This window comes from Eubalaena glacialis, chromosome 5, assembly GCF_028564815.1.
Source record: "Eubalaena glacialis isolate mEubGla1 chromosome 5, mEubGla1.1.hap2.+ XY, whole genome shotgun sequence".
Lineage (NCBI taxonomy): Eukaryota > Metazoa > Chordata > Mammalia > Artiodactyla > Balaenidae > Eubalaena > Eubalaena glacialis.
Window position 1 is genome coordinate 19,181,445 of NC_083720.1, and position 13,165 is coordinate 19,194,609.

General features: G+C 36.4%; 1 protein-coding gene and 1 long non-coding RNA gene across 2 annotated transcripts in view; both read right to left on the reverse strand.

Annotated features, from left to right (window-relative positions):
* Nucleotides 1-691: 691 nt before the first annotated feature.
* Nucleotides 692-8,755, reverse strand: LOC133091928 (uncharacterized). The gene is made up of 3 exons (XR_009701003.1): nucleotides 8,702-8,755; nucleotides 7,581-7,691; nucleotides 692-870 (listed from the first exon to the last, which is right to left on the reverse strand). It is a non-coding gene; the product is annotated as an uncharacterized LOC133091928 (long non-coding RNA).
* A 95-nt stretch (nucleotides 8,756-8,850) lies between these two features.
* BBS12 (Bardet-Biedl syndrome 12) overlaps nucleotides 8,851-13,165 on the reverse strand; it is a 40,358-nt gene continuing 36,043 nt past the window's right edge. Inside the window, exon 3 of the transcript XR_009701002.1 lies at nucleotides 8,851-9,045. The gene's annotated coding sequence lies outside the window, so the exon portion shown is untranslated. The remainder of the gene's footprint in view (nucleotides 9,046-13,165) is intronic.

Here is a 13,165-nt window from a genome sequence, read left to right on the forward strand (position 1 = left end):
AGTAAAGTCACATTTTGCTTGGGTTTCAATGAACCTCTTCACTTGAAGGCACTCGGTATAGACTCTTCGCACTGTTGTAGATTGAAACACCTGGGCACTCTCATTTTGCAGCTCTTCCTACCAAGAAGAGGAGTCTATTCCCCACCCCTTGAATCTATGCTCTTCTCCTCTCCTGCTTTGACCAAAAGAATGTGGTAGGAGTGTAGCTGTGTGACTTCCAAACTAGACCTTAAGCTTCTGCCTTGGTCCGCTGGGAATCCTGCCCTGAGACTGACACAGAGGCAGCCAGTCTAGCTTACTGAGGATGAGAGGCTACTGGAGAACCAAGTGCCCCTACTGCAGCACCAACTGGCCCAATAGCCAGCACCAACTGCAAGATATGTGCCAGAGGCCATCTTGGACCTTCCAGCCCAGCTGACCTCCAGCTGTTTGCCCAGGCAAAGCCAGCAAAGTAGCACCCAGCCAATGCACAGAATCGTGAGAAATAGTAAATGGTTGTTGGCTTAAGCCACTAAGTTTTGGAGTGATTTATTACACAGAAATATACAATTCATACTTTTTCTTCTTATTCCTGGTAGCATAGTGGAAAATATTAGATAATTTGGAAAAAGGTAGTGAACTAAGGAGAACGGGCAGTAAACTCTATGAAGATGGATCACATTCTTTACTTCATAGACAGGAAAGGGGGGAAATGAAGCAAGTCTCATTGCAGATTGGAAGAGATGAGTGACTCTGCAGATTGGGGCAGTGAGCAGCAAGTTGTAGAGGAACGGCTCCGCCATGGCACACTGGTGACCTTGCACATATCCAAATAGGCCAGGTTTAGACTGCAGCCTGTCGTAAGTCCGGCGGATCCTCCTTATGATCTTCCTGAAACATGAGAGCATGAAGGCTTGCAATACCAGGACACTTCTCACTCGCTTCCCTATCTGTCAGGGAGACTGACAGGAGATGGGTTCTCATCACCTCCTGGGTTCTGAGAAGGTGTGAGGCTTTCTGCCTTGCCCCCATTAGACAAAGTGCATGCTATAAAACTGTTGAGTTGCAATCTAGGAGTCCCTGCTTGGCAAGAGTATGCTGCAACTGCTTTGCAGTCATCTGGCTCTTTTGTTTCAGTGACAACTTTTTGGTCTGTAGAACAAGAACCGTGAGAAACTGGCACCTTTGGCTACTCTTCTTTTCGCTGTCTATATAAGTAATAAATCATCTAAAGCTAAAAAGGGCTCATTTTGTCTTTACTGGCCAAATATGGCAGGCCTTGGACGTGGCCTTCACTGCCGTGTGCTTGACACAGGTCAGTAATGAAATCAAAAGAACCAGTCATAAAGAATTAAAAAAACAAACAAACCCCAAACTGTATTTCTGTAGTTGAGGTGGGATAGATTTGACACATTTTCTGAAATATGATTAAGTGGATTACATTCTTCCTCCTTCAATCTTCTTTAAAATGTACAGAACATAATATGACAACTATAATAGAGAAAATAAAAAATAGTAACTGCAAAATTAAATGGGAATTACGTGTTTTACCAATTTAGGTTTAAGTGATTTCTTCACTGATCTGTACGAGTTCTTTACATAGTAAAGACACTATTCTGTCATATTTGTTGAATATATGTTTTCCCAATTTGTTTACTTTGGGGGCTTTCTGATATCCAGATTTCTACATTTTTATATAACCAAATCCATAAATCTTTTCATTCAGCACTTCCTTCATCTTTTCTAATTTAAAAAGTTCTCCCCACTCCAAAGTCTTGATAAATATCTCCTTTTATTTTCTGTGACAAAAAAATTAATTCTTCAATCCTTCCAGAATTTGTTTCAGTAGATAGTGCAAGGTTAGCCTCTTAACATTTTTTTCCTAACTAGCTAATGAATTTTCCCGGCACCATTTATTTCTTAAACCTTAACTTCTCCATTGAATTTTTTTAAGTTTTAAAAATTTATTATCAAATTTACATGCAGTACAATTCACTCTTCTAGTGTGCAATTTGACAAATGCATAGAATTATGTGATCACCACCAGGATCAAGTTTCATCATCCTAAAAAAAAAGTTTGACCCCTCGGTGGTCAAATTCTTCCTCCACTTCTTAATAAAAGGCTTAATGAGATATAATTTACATACCATGCAACTCACCTCTTAAACTGTGTAACTCAGTGGGTTTTTTTTTACTATAGTCAAACAGTTGTGTAAGCATCACCACAATTAATTAATTATGTTGCATTTTGAGTATTCTTGGTGCAAGCATGTGATTTACAAGTATCTTTCCAAGTCTGTAACTTGTCTTTTCATTCTCTTAACAAAGCTTTCAGAACAAAAGCTTTTAAGTTTGAAAATCCAATTTATCAGTTTTTTAAAAATGGTATCACTTTTGGTATCATATCTAAGAATTCTTTGCATAACCCAAGGACACAAAGATTTCTATGTTTTCTTCTAAAGGTTTTATAGTTTTATGTCTTACTTTTAGGTCTATGATCGATTTTAAGTTAATTTCTGTATGAGGTGTGAGATACAGATCAAGGTTCATTTTTTGGAATATGAATATCTAATTTCTGTTGAGTTTTAATGCATCATCCTGTTAGATTTTTGTAATATAATAGGATCTATTGTTAAGCTATTTTTCTGCACCATTAATCTGTTTGATACCTTATGCATTTGATAATCTAATGTCAGTATCAGATTGTTTTTATTACTATAACTTTATAAACTTAAAATATATATATATACCATAAGGTGAACCTATGCTTCCCACCCTATCCCAAATCTCATCTTCAGTAATGAACACATGGTATCAACACTTCAATTATTTGTCATCCATGTCCCTAACCAACCTTTACAAGTTTATCTGTACCACCAATAAATGCATCTCAATAAATAAAAAACCTGTGCTCTGGAAAGATAGCCTGGGTTGACTCAGATGTAAAAGTACAGTAAACATTTGAAACTTTAGCTCATATGTCAGTGAAGGTGCAAATACTTTGACATAAATGGTTCCAAGTTGTTGAAATATTTAAGATAAAATTCATGAGTTCTCTTTTTTTCCTGGTCATTGTTAACTGTCCACAAAGGAAAAAAGTCAGAAAAATAAATCAGTACTACTGGGAATTTAAATTCACTACCATGTAAATATTTTTCCATACAAACAAAATTTGGGTGAAACAGATATTGTCTCTACAAAAGAACCTGATTCTCAGAACTGCATAAATACACCTATGATATTGAAGTCTTTAAGGAAGCATATAGAATTTAGGGAAACATTGTGAAAATTCCTGCTCCAAAAATGTTTATAAAAATTAACTTATTTTCTTCTTTCATTCTCCCCACTATCTGAATGTGAATAGAGTCCCTAAAAGGTAAAACACTGGACATTAGAAGGAATAAGAAGAAAAGCAAAAGACCTGAATTATAAACAGAATAACAGAAGCTCTGAGTAACCAAAAAGTACCTGTGAAAACAAACATCCTGTGTTCAAAACCTAAGCAAGGATTCTGCCCACTCTGGGCACACAGAGTGCTACTTCTGCTCCAAGTAAATAGCAAACTAAATGAGCCCGTTTTTATTAATGTCAACAGTGAAAGTGGTCTAGCCAAACTAGTTTCTACCTTATGCAGATATCATTCATTCTTCCACAGTTAAAGATTTTTAAATTTGTGCAGGCCAATATGGAGGATGGGGTACTCATCCATGAATAAAAACATAACAATTTAACTGACATTCACTGAGTGCTAACCATGAGCCAGGTACTGTGATTATCCCATGTGTCACCTTGGGTCCAGCTTTCCCTACTTTAATCCACTTCTCTGCTTAAAATTATTCCAAGGCTGCCCGCCCAGTGATTCCAAAATGAAACAAAAACACCTATATCTGGAGCAGACAGTCTAGCTCTTGCCAGCCAGCCTCTCTGGGCTCCTCCCTGCGAGTCCTCCTTCCTATTTCAGATCTCCAGCCCCAGACAGAGTTGCAGGTTCCCAAAGGTACCCTGACTTTGATGCCTTTGCACATGCTATAGCCTCTTTCTCTCCCTACCCTTTCCATTTCCAAGGGAGTAAATGTTCCTTCTTTACATATCCATAGCATAATCTGCCCATGACTATACCAGCACTGATTTCACTGCAAAATTGTTCCCTCCCTCATCTTTGTGATTCTAGCGCTTAGCACAGAATAACAGTCAAAAAATGTTTCTTGAATGAATAGTGGACATTAAGATACAAGCTGGAATAGTGTGAGCTTAGGTAGTGGAAATATTTGTTATGGTGAAGATGAGAATAATTCTTCAGAGAAAGAATATGCCTTTAAAAATGGCATAGAGGTGTAATTTTTCAAAAGTCAACTACATTGATGGCTATGGATGCAAACTCTCTCATGCAGGGTTCACAGGAGTCCAGAAACTTGTTCTTATTTGTGAGAGTAAAAGAAAGGTGTGGACTTATAAATAAAGGGGACAAGATTCACGTGGCTTTGTATCAGTCTACAAGAGGTAAAAGCCAGAGGACTAAAGTAAACCTTAGTTTTCATGATTCACCTAAGACCTTAGAGCTCTAGTTTTTTCCTGATACAAGCTTGGAAAAAAATGCATAAGTGGCTCTAAAAAATTATACTGGCAGAGATTGGGCTAAAGCTTCTGGGACCATAATGAATGCACAGGACTTTCTTTGGAAGGGTAAAATTAGACTGGTGTGCTATGAGTCAATAGGAATCTAGGAACGACTTCAAGGGATAAGTAAGGAGGAAGAGGAAAAGAGAGAACTCCAATATTATGGAAATATTACTGGACTTGGAGTTATAAGATCTGAAGGAAAGTCTGCTTATCCTTTTTGAATACTGGCATAGGCTAGTCATAACTTCTTTATGCTTGTTTCCACATTAGAAAGAAGATGATAAAGTATCTCTGAGACTTCCAGTTATTGTGGTAGATTGGGCCAATAATGGAGATCTACTCATTCCACAAAGTTTTAAAACAGGCTTGAATGTAAGAAAGAGAGATCTCCAAGTAATAAAATAAAGAGGAAACAAGAAGCTAAGATGTAGAGGGTGAGAGAGAGCTAAAAACACTCACAGGGGCATTAGAACAAGATATACAACTAACGGGCTGGGGATTTCTAATAAGAGGAGGAAACAGGTTAAGGTGTGTATGGCCCCATGCATGCTAGGTGCTAGACAGAGGTTCCTTCATAAACCTAGGGGCACAAAAGGCTCAGAAATGGCCTTTCGGCCATAAAATGGGGCCCAGAAAACTCCAACATCTATCAGGGATAGGCATGGAGGAAAGCCAGTTGCATACTAAGGATCTCTGTTTGGTAGAAGGGTTATATATTGATTAAATTTTATTAAATTAAATATACATATTAAAATTGAAGAGTAACCACTCAAAAGAATAGAAATATGTTAACCTTCTTCTCGTCTAGTAGATCAATAACGGACTGTAAAGAAAAAAACAAGAATTAATGTCACTAAAATGACCATACTACCCAAGGAAATCTGGGGATTCAGTGCAATCCCTATCAAAATACCAAGAACAATTTTCACAGAACTAGAACAAATAATTTTGAAATTTGTATGGAAACACAAAAACCCCTAAATAGTCAAAAAGTCTTGAGAAAGAAGAACAGAACTGGAGGGATCACTCTCCTTGACTTCAGACTGTACTACAGAACTACAGTAATTTCATGGTACTGGCACGAAAACAGACACATAGATCAATGGAACAGAACAGAGAGCCCGGAAAAAAATCTACAAACTTATGGTCAATTAATCTATGACAAAGGAGGCAAGACTATACAATGGAGAAAAGACAGTCTCTTCAATAAGTGGTGCTGGGAAAACTGGACAGCTACATGTAAAAGAATGAAATTAGAACATTCTCTAACACCATATTCAAAAATAAACTCAAAATGGAGTAAAGACCTAAATGTAAAGCTGGAAACCATAAAACTCCTAGAAGAAAACATAGGCAGAACGCTCTTTGACATAAATCATAGCAACAGTTTTTAGATCTGTCTCCTAAAGCAAAAGAAATAAAAGCAAAAATAAACAAATGGGACCTAACTAAACTTAAAAGCTTTTGCACAGCAAAGGAAATCATCAACAAAGTGAAAAGACAACCTACTGAACGGGAGAAAACATTTGCAAATGATATGACCAATAAGGAGTTAATATCCAAATATGTAAACAGCTCATACAACTCATAAAAAAACCAAACAACCCAATTAAAAAATGGGTAGAAGACCTGAATAGACATTTTTCCAAATAAGACATACAGATGGCCAACAGACACATGAAAAGATGCTCAACATCATTAATCATCAGAGAAATGCAAAATCAAAACCACAATGAGATACTACCTCACACTTGTTAGAATGGCCATCGTCAAAAAGAACACAAATAACAAATGTTGGTGAGGATGTGGAGAAAAGGGAACACTTACACTGCTGGTGAGACTATAAATTGGTGTAGCCATTATGCAAAACAGTATGGAGGTTTCTCAAAAAATAAAAAATAGAACTATCATACGACCCAGCAATTCTACTCCTGGGTATATATCCAAAAAACCCTGAAAACACTAATTTGAAAAGATAATGCACCCCAATGTTCATAGCAGTATTATTTACAATTGTCAAGATATGGAAGCACCCTAAGTATCCATCAACAGATGATGGATAAAGAAGATGTGGCATATGTATACAATGGAATACTACTCAGCCATAAAAAAAAATGAAATTATGCCATTTGCAACAACATGGGTGGACTTGGAGGGTATCATGCTTAGTGAAATAAGTTAGACAGAGAAAGACAAATACGGTATGATATCACTTATATGTGGAATCTAAAAAATAAAACAAACTAGTGAATATAACAAAAAAGAAACAGATTCACAGATATAGAGAAAAAAAAGTGGTTATCAGTGGGAAGAGGGAAGGGGGAGGGGCAACACGGGGTAGGAGATTAAGAGATACAAACTACTATGTATAAAATAAATAAGCTAAAAATCAATAAGCTAGGATATATAGTACAACATAGGGAATATAGCCAATATTTTATAAGTATAAATGAAATACCTTTAGAAATTGTGAATCACTGTGTTGTACAACTAAAACTTATACAATATTGTATATCAACTATAATTCAATTTAAAAAAGGAAAAAAAAAGAAGAAAATAAGAAGTAAAGAAAATTCATGGTAAATAAACACAGAAAAGGTGGTGAACATAAGTTCAACTATATTACTAATCACAATAAAAGTAAATATATTAAACTTATTAGCACAAATTAATGACAATAATATATTAATACTCAGCTCATAAAGTTTTAAGATTTAAATGAAATTAGATGCTATGTAAATTTTTATTAGTTACAACACAAAATCTTCACTCTCAATCCAAGTTCAGGTTTTGCTAATGACCTTTAAGACAAACCAACTGGAAGATACTTTCCAAAGCATTTAGAGAGTTCAGTACTCAGCTTTCCATAACTGCCTCTCATTTAATGATTTCTTTTTCTCCCAGCAGACCAAGAATGGCAGCCTCCTGACAAGATGAAGCACCCATGTCATTGAAGACCTCTGGCCTTGTTAACTACTCACCATCTGTTTAGTGTTACTGGACTTAAGTTGGAAAAGAAGAAGGAAAACGACAAATTTGGCTTCCAATTTACTTTGTTCTTTGTTCCACCTCTTTAAGAGTTCAACTTGAATCTGTTTTACAATGTAAACATCATGTTAAAAATACAAAGCAAAACTCTGAATCACACAAAGAGAACCATGGACACTGTCTATCCCAGTGAGTTTCTGGTGCTGTTCTAAAGAGCCTGCAAGGCTTTGGGAGCCACAACAGGGAGGGTGAGGGAGGGTTCTGAGCAGGAGAGCCCCAGGTGCCTTCCCATAGCTTCCTCAACCTGTTTGGGCTTCAACCCGGCTTCTGTGTGAGATTTCATTTGAAAAGAGTACCACATTCTTTGTTCAACAGAGGATGAAACAGAAGTTCAGAGAAGGTAAGTGACTTGCCCACTGTTGACAAGGCAAATAAAAAACCAGGGACTAGAATCAGCCTTTTTCTCTAACACTGTCTGTACACTAGAGACATGATTTTGCTTTTTCTCCTAACAAAGGAAACTCAGGCATTGTGTTAAGTGCTGGGACTAAAAATATAAATAAATTGTGGTCTCAGCCCACTCGGGCCTTTGACTCTATGGCATCATCCAGGAGAAAGTTTTTTTAGGAGGGATGGAACCATCAACAATTTTTAATGCAGTCAAAGGAACCAGGAAGATAAGAACAAAATAACCCAAGGAAATTAAAAAAAAAAAAAAAAAGGAAACAGACTCACACTTTTAGAGCAGGTGACATTTGACCTTTACTGGTTATTGCTGTAAGTGACTTTACATGTATACCATTATCATAATATAATATAGATCACTGAAGAAATTTACATCTCCATAGACCTTTAAGAAGAAAGTAGTTAATCATTTGCTAGTATGGCCTAGACTAATGGGCTCCAAACTTTTCTGATCACATGTTTGGGGGGTCCCCAGGACCACACTCACTTCTGACAACAACTGCAAGTTCAGGCAGTCCCCAAGACCACTCTCAGGTTTGATAATTCCCTAGAAGGACTTACGGCTCTCACTGAAAGCTGTTATACTCACAGTTATGATTTATTACAGTGAAAGGATACAGATTAAAATCAGCAAAGGGAAGATACATACAGGGCCGAATCCAGGAGGCGTCCACGGATAGAGCTTCCAATTGTCCTCTCCCTGTAGGGTCATAAATAGTGTTAACTTTTGGCAACAATATATGACATTACACATGGAGTATTGCCAACTAGGGAAGCTCACCTGAGTCTTGGTGTCCAGAGTTGTTACTGCGGCTTGGTCATGCCTTTAGCATCCAGAGCCTTTGAAGGTCAAGCCAATGCTACTGTATGGCTGAAAGTCCCTACTGTAAGTCAGATAGTTAAACTATCCAGTGTAGCCTGAGGTCGCCAGGTAAATAGAGACACTCTTATCAGACAGGACATTCCAAGGGCTCAGAGATCATCTCCTGGGAGCTGAGGGAAAAGGCCAGGTCTTTCTTTAGATGAGGATAATTCTTTACCTTTATAAATTTATAAATTATACACATGTTCTAAATGTAAGTGCATAATGAACATTATGAAATACATAAAAGTAGAATTTTTTAAAGGAATACATAAAAAGTTAAATACTAGATCTGGAATAAGGAAGCCTAAGTCTCATCCTACTCTGCCATGAAGAACATCTCTGTGCCTTAGTTATCTCGTCAGTAAAATGGGACAATCAACATTGTTCAATGAACAACAGAGTTCAATATCTGTCAGCTGTTATTATTATCCAATGGGTATCTAAAAAAGGAAATAGAGTATGAGTGTGTTAAGGGATGGATCTTTTCTTGGAGCAGTTACATTTGGAAAATTTAGTAAGGGTGGAGGGGAAAAATACTTGAAAAACCAACAACAACAAAGAAAAATACTTTGCTCTGAGGAAGTTCTTAAAGTTGTGCTAATATATATGATAACGTAATAGATGGTGCTGAAATAGTTAGCTTGAACAACTGGTACTGAAAAAGAGCTAAATGATTTACCAAAAAGTTTTAAAGACATTAACAAGAGAAGAAGCCAGAATGGCTCAATGTGCCCACATGTTAAAATATTGCTTTGAAAAGAAGATGTAAATTAAGTAAAATGAAACAGTAAAGAATTGTGGAAGATAAAAATGGCTTTATTAGCACTAACTATATGGATTTTTCTCTGGGTCTCAGTTTCGTTATCTATAAAATGAGGAGATTAGAGGAGAGAATCTATAAAATCCCTTGTAGCTGGAAAATATTACCACACGGACTTGGTCCTCAATAAAGGGGAATATGCATATATATACATATTTTTTTAAAATATGTGTTTTACATACATTTGCTTAGTAGCTAAGAACCAAGATGTACTTTTCTTTCTGTAACTGTATTTTTCTTACGGGAAAAAAAATAACATCATTAATAAAGAATTGACATAAGATTTGTCAATCAGTGAAGAAACAATTGGAAAAACTAAGAATTAGAAAAAACTACTCATTATCTCTGAATCTGGCTAATATTATGATTAGGATGGTGATGTCCTCAGAGAAATTAGAACAATTAAGAACAAAGCAAATTTAAAATGATGCTTGTTTTCTTTGTAAAATAAGTAAAACTTTAGATGTAAGAATATAAAGGCATAATCTACAAGTGGCTAATGGAAAGAAGGACTTCTGGAAATTCATGAAAAGATTTCAAAGGAAATAGACTGCTTGCAAAACAGAGCTTATGAAATCAGTGGCAATGCTAAATTGAGTCAATTCTAAACATGTAATCCTGGAACCAGAGGAGTCAGTGTTGAACCATATCGTTTTAGCCTACAAACATTATTGCAAAAGGAAGTGGACATTTTCCAGAACCTCACAATACTGAGGTCATTTCTAGAAACCAAAGGTCTTAGAAATACGAATAGTGCTAAAGAAATATAAAAAGAGGTATGAAACTCTGGAGCATATGAAGAAAGAAAGTGGGAAACTTTCAAATTCATAGAGCCTGGAAAAGCAATAAGCAAAAAAGAAAGGAAGGAGAATCTAGGATTGTCAGCATATCAGTAGCAATTAAGAAAAAATTACTGGCAACAATATAAAAGAAAAAATTTAATTGAGTTAGGGAAATTCAGTTTGATAATTGGTAAAACAGATTGCAATAAGGTTTGCTGTAACTAAAAATACTTGAATTACCTAATTCTCTTTGGTAAGTATCTTGTTATAGGAATTCAAATTTCCCAGAATAAAAAGTAACTATAAACTAAAGGTAGTCTCAAAGAACTGGATTAAATCTCAAAATACTATTTGGCCAATTACCATAAGATACCATCCCCAAATAGAACTGATTTTACAGCAAGGCTGTTTTTCAGAGCGTTCTGAGGACAGAGATTCTATAGCTCCTTTGGTAAACAATCCAATATTAAATGAACCCTACTGTCAAACATTGTCTTTATGTTTCATCAGACTTGCTTTTCTCATAGGTTAAGATAGCATCTTAGTCAATCTTTCCTGTATTCTCAAGCGGAGGAGCCTGAATATCTTTTAACCTTCTCTTGATGACTCAGTTTTCCCAAAGCACAAATCATAAATATAGAGCTCAAAAATGAAAGATCACGAAGTGAATTCTCCCCTGTAACCACCACCCAGGTCATGAAATAAGAACCCTGCCAGCACCCAAGACCCCTCCTTGTTCTCCTTGCCAATCGCCACCCTTCCTGCCTCCCCAAAGATAACCACTGACCTGACTTCTAATGCTCTGGTTTACATATGCCTATTTTGGAAATTTACAACAATGGTTAAACCATGTGTTCTCTCTTTCTTAGTAGCATTTAAAATTGAGATATACATCACACAACATAAAACCCCCCACTTTAAAGTGTCCATCAGTCTGTTGTTTTTTTTTTTTTTTACTATATTCTCTATGTTGTGTATCTGTCACCACTATCTAGTTCCAGAACACTTCTACCACCACCCCTCCCCTCCGGCCCCCTGCCAAACACCCTGTGCCTATTAGCAGCCTTTCGTTCACTGTTATGCTTGCGAGATCCATATGCTGTGTTTAGCAGCCAATGTTATTTTGAATAGAGCCTAAGGAGTAAAGCACAGGTTTTTCTAATTAATTTTGGTTCCATACACAAGACTAGCGGTTTCAACCCTGGTTGCACACTAGTATCCACCAGGGAGAGTTAAAAATCACTGATGTGTAGGCCCCATCCCAAATAAATAAATGACAATTCGATGGTGTAGAAGGAGCATTAGCAGCTTGAAAAGCTTTCTAGATGATTCTGTTGTGTAGCCAGGGTTAGGAACTACTACAAACAACTAATCAGAAGACTTAACCTCACCAGAAGTAGGCTCTAGTTAACAAGACTGATTCTCTTGGGCCCTGGGGCATACTGAATTAGAACCTTCTGCGGGTGGGTCTGGGAATCTGCATTTTGACAAGAGGTTCATGTGCCCCTTATAAGACAGTTTCAGAAATGCTGCAGGAAACCAATAATTATTTCTAAGAATATAAACGACTTCATCAACAGAGGTTTCTACTGCCTTTAAACGAGAAAACACAAATGCTAGTTTAAAATATTTTTAATACACCAAAAAGAAACTATTTTAACGTATAATTTAGAGTGATGAGGAGAAAAATGTATTACATCTGCCTCACTTCTTTTGTTTTGATACTAGCCCAAAGTGGAAACCTATTGGGAAGTAGCCTTTTCCACCTCCTGCTCTGAGGTTAACACAGGAAAACAGGTCTACTTTTTTTAGACGTCAAACCAGTCTCAGTGCTGTCAACAGACTGTGCAATTCCCAATTGCTTTTCGTTCGTAGTGGAAAGTGTACAAAGAATCTTCTTCACATCACCAGATAAACACATTGGGAAATTCTAAAAATGCAATTGCCAAGAAAAATGGCAAACAAAATGGAAAAGGAAAAAGGAAATTCAGAAAAGAAAACGAAATCTCCAAATAGTCTGAAACAGACTTCATTTCATATTGTAGTATGATACTAACAACTTCACATACGGAGAAGTAAGAACGTTTTGTTAGAAGCTAGAGTTTGCTTCGTGCCCTTGTAATAGCCCTTGTAATGTGCTCTTATCACCTGCTCCTGATGGAGACAGCTTATATAACCAGGGGCACGGGCAGGGCTTTATGCAGTACTTTCCAGATCCTCAGCTCTTAATAATTTATCACTCTCTTTACTAAAGGGTATCTTCCATTATAACAAGAGGTGTTCTCTTGTTCTACCGCCTGATTATAGACATGACCTCATAATCGTTCACCTTAGCAGCTGGACACTAACAGTAAACTAGGTTCTGTTATTTAATGCATTAGTTCAATACATGAGATGGTGTTAAAGTTGTCTGAATGTACTAATACATTTTAAAATGAAAATTTAATTTTAGTATAGATGTATAGAAAAATTGTGAAAATAGCCCAGAGAATTCCCATATACCCCGCATCTAGTTTCCCTTATTATTAAGATCTTATTTTAGTATGGTACATTTATTACAATTAATGAGTCAGTACTGATACATAATTATTCATTAGAGTCCTTACTTTATTTTGATTTCCTGAATTTTTACCTAATGTCCGCTTT